At 42.7% G+C, this 4066-nt stretch overlaps 1 non-coding gene across 1 annotated transcript; it reads left to right on the top strand.

Annotated features, from left to right (window-relative positions):
• The first annotated feature begins 3291 nt into the window (after positions 1-3291).
• On the top strand, positions 3292-3373 carry trnal-uaa (transfer RNA leucine (anticodon UAA)). Its single transcript has one exon. It is a non-coding gene; the product is annotated as a tRNA-Leu (tRNA).
• Positions 3374-4066: the final 693 nt, after the last annotated feature.

Genomic DNA, 4066 nt, shown 5'->3' with positions numbered 1-4066 from the left:
CCATTTTCCTACACTTACCCCTTTATCGAACCTGCAGATTTTTTGGATTGTGAGGGGAAAACAGAGTACCGGGCGGAAACCCACACAGATAGCTGCTTGAAGGAGGAATTGAACCCGCGTCGCTGGTGTTGCGATGTAGCAGTACTAACCAGTGTGCTCCTAGCGAAAGAGTACGACAGCGTTGGTTTTATTGGTGGAGGATTGAGTTCCTGAGCATAATGTCATGCTGCAACGAAACAAAACACTTGTGTGGCTTCACTTGGAATATTTTGAACTGCCTGGTCGCTCATTCCAGGAAGAATGTGGAAACATTGGAAAAGTTGCAGACGAGATAGAACAAGATATTGCCTGTCCTGAAGGAATAGTCTTATCAGGAAAATCTCAGAGACTTGGGTCCGTTCTCATCTGAAAGAAGTCTGAGAGCAGATTTGATACAGAGTTACAAGATTTTCCAAGGTTTGTGAAGATGTGCAGCTCAGGTTGAGGTTGAGTGTGCAGGTCTGCTCGCTGAGCTGTTGGTTTGAATCAAATCTACAGCTCTGCGATCAAAACTACTCCAGGGAGTTACAAGATGATAAGAGGATTAGATAAAGTAGACGGTGGAACTATTTTTCATAGGAAGATGATGTCAGCTTGTACGAGTGGTCATAACTACAAATTGAGGGTTTATAGGTTTAAGCCAGATGTCAGAGGCAGGTTCTTTGCTCAGAGAGAAGTAAGGGTGTGGAATGCCCTGCCTGCCAATGTCGTTAACTCTGCTAAATTATGGAGATGTAAACAAACCTTGGATAAACACATGGATGATGATGGAATAATATAGGGGGATGAGTTTAGATTAGTTCACAGGTTGGCGCAACATCAAAAGCCAAAGGGCTTGTGCTGCGCTGTATTGTTTCATTGTTCTACGTTCTAAAGCTAAATCTCCACATCGGGGACCTCCAACCCCATGGCATCAATTAAGATTTCACCAGTTTGCACATTTGCCCTCACTCCAACTGACCTCACTTCAAAACTTCCAGCCCAGCACCATCCTTATGAGCTGTCCCATCTGTCCCATTTCCTTCCCACACATGTGCATCACCCTCTCCTCCAAACTATCAACTCTGCAACCTCCTCCGTGCACCTGTTGCATTCCCATCCACTCAACCTGTCACTAACCATTTCCAGATTCCAATGTCCTCATCGCAAAATGTCCTCCCACCTGTTGTGTATCGTCAGTAAAACTGCGGACATTTCACTCTGCCAATTCCATCAAGTCATTAAGGCAGATATAAATTATGGAAGTCGTATGACTCACCATTCCAGCACTTTGCTAATTACTTTTTTACAACTTGAAAAATACGCAATAATCCAGATTCTGTATCTTCAATTAAACAACGGACAATCCTGGACTTTTTAAAAACTTTTCACGGTGAACTCCGACCTTGTGCAATGGCTTTTGATACAGTCTCTTATGGAATGCCTACAAACATTTGATCAACACTGCTTGCAATATGATCAAAGAACTCTGACAAAGTTGTCAAGTGTGTTTTTCCATTCAACAAATGATGTTGACACAGTTTGACTCTAATCACCTTTTCTCAACGTCCTGCAATTTCTTTCTTCACGATTGTCTCTCGCAGTTTCCAAATGACAGATAAGATATTGGAACAGATGGAAGCCATTCGTCCCATTAGGTCAGCTCCAAGTTTTAATGAGGTCACGTCTGATTTGGTTAATTCTTAATGGCACTTTTCCGCCTTATGCCCATTTTTCTTGATTCTCAAAGTGACTAATTGTGCGTCCGTCTCAACCTTGATTATACTCAGCCTTGACAGCCCTTCAGTGTAAAGAATTCTGCAGATTTGCTACTCTCTCAAAGACAGAATGTCCTCCTCATCTGTGTCTTAAATGATTAACGGTTCCCCTGAGATTAGGCTCTATATATTCTTCGCAAATTTCGTTTTTCATTAAATATCTTTAGTCCCAGTCTTCTGGAAACTGACACTGATTGTTGACAACATTTCCTCCACAACATCAACCCACCCATCCGCACTGCGCCCTCCCCTATCATTATAAATAGACCAAAAAAATCTCCAGTTAGCCTTCTTTGCTCCAAAGAGAGGAATCCCAACCTCAGTAATTTCTCGACAAAAGGTCTTTGCTCATCGCTGGACATCATGCAAGGCGGAGAATTGCGAAGCAGTTTGGGGGAAATATCGCCACTGGGAAGGTTAAAACAAAACAAGGGAAAATAACAGTAAACGCATGTCTCCAGCTTTGGAAAACTTTAGAATCTCTTTGGGAACCGAAACCACAGGTGAATGAAGGGTGGATTGTCCCACTTAACACAGCTAGTCTTTAAGAGGCTGCGACTGTTGATTCTGCTGTTCTCTAGACATGAACCAATCGGAGACATTGAAAGGATTGTCATTCCTGCGCGTCAGGAATTCAAACCTCGCCACGGCTACAAGACCACGCGAAGACTCGGGTACAAACAAGTTATGAAAAAGCCTCGAAGAGAGCAGGAATCCTGTTGTAGAAAAGTTGGTTGCTGTGACGTGGATGCGTTTCCAGCGGGTACAGGATTGTTGCCACTTCACTGCAGTAAATGTACCAGGATTTATTTTGCAAAAGAAAAACTGATACAGGACATCAATCACTTCGTGAAGGGCAGGCTGAAGTTTGAATGCGTGAAAAGCCTGTTTTTGGATCGTACAATGAGTCAGTTCACACCGTCTCTGTTGTGTAATTGGTCAACACGTTCATCCATTAACCGAACGGTTGATGGTTTGGGACGTTCCAGGATCGGACCTCTCACTGTTCATACTTCATTGGCTTTCTTTCCTGCACAGCTCAGAGTTTTTAATGTCACGAAAATGTGCCCCAAACAGGAATCTTATCCAGAATCGCAAAGGAATTTCTGTATCGTTTTAATGGCTAATGCAAAGGACTGTGGATGTTGGGAATCCCAAAAAAAAGAACATTCTGGGGAATGTCAACAGGTTTGTCAGTACTACTGGGAGAAAACGGAGTTCTGATTACGTTCTGAAGAAGTTTTGAAACGTTGAATCGCCTTTTCCAAGCCCAGATCCTGCTCGACCCGCTGAGTATTTTTCTGCATTTTCCGCCGGCGTTTAAGCTGAATATAGATCCCACCTATCGGGGTGAAACACCCAGACCCACTTTGTCCCGACATTTCATCGATTTGAAAGCTGTGGGCTTTGAATTCAAATAAACCAAACAATGATTCATTACTGCTAATCGCCCCAGGGGCAGAGACCTGGAAGTGAGAACCCTGTGCGTCCATTTGTAGTTGTGGCCGAGTGGTTAAGGCGATGGACTTAAAATCCATTGGGGCATTTCCACGCAGGTTCGAATCCTGTCAACTACGGAGAATGTGGGCAGCCTTTCACTTTTGGAGATTCAGATCACGGCGGGAGAATCACTTCATCCAGGTCATGAATGGTGCAAATCTCCAGTTCACTCAATGAACTGCACAGATGCACACTTGTTTTGTCAAATTTGTTTTCGACTCGTTACGACACAGCGTAAACACTCCAGCTTATGATAAAACCAGTAACACAGAAACGATTTATGCTGTACAGGAATCTGCAACAATTCGATTGGCCAAGAACTACACGAAGTAAAAATTCAGCACTTCATTTCGAAAGTAAAAGAGAGATTAATTAACAAACCAATGTATATCCCTTACCCATTTTGATGTTCCATTCGATAATGCTATTCAGATAAAACTCCCAGTTAAGGTTTACAAAACAGCACTTCTTTATCAAAACCAGGCAGCTGGAGGTTCTTGTCTTCGGATCTTCCTGTCTCTTCTTTGTCCCTGTCAGGAGACACTATGTCAAAGGTCACGGATCGAAAAGTAATTTTCTAGATGTATATATTTTCAAGAAGATTGTTACATGCAAGGTCTTGGCAGTCCTCCTCTCAACTGTTCAATGTCCCCCGTCTCATACCGCAGAGCATCTGATTGGGTCCCTGTTTTTTTAAAGACTTTCAAGAGACGCAATTAAAATTTGGATTAAAATTTATATATTTTCCTGATTAAAATTTAAACTGAGTG

Source organism: Hemiscyllium ocellatum, chromosome 33, assembly GCF_020745735.1.
Source record: "Hemiscyllium ocellatum isolate sHemOce1 chromosome 33, sHemOce1.pat.X.cur, whole genome shotgun sequence".
NCBI lineage: Eukaryota > Metazoa > Chordata > Chondrichthyes > Orectolobiformes > Hemiscylliidae > Hemiscyllium > Hemiscyllium ocellatum.
The sequence above is the reverse complement of the archived record's forward strand: the minus strand, read 5'-3'. Positions and strand labels throughout refer to the sequence as shown.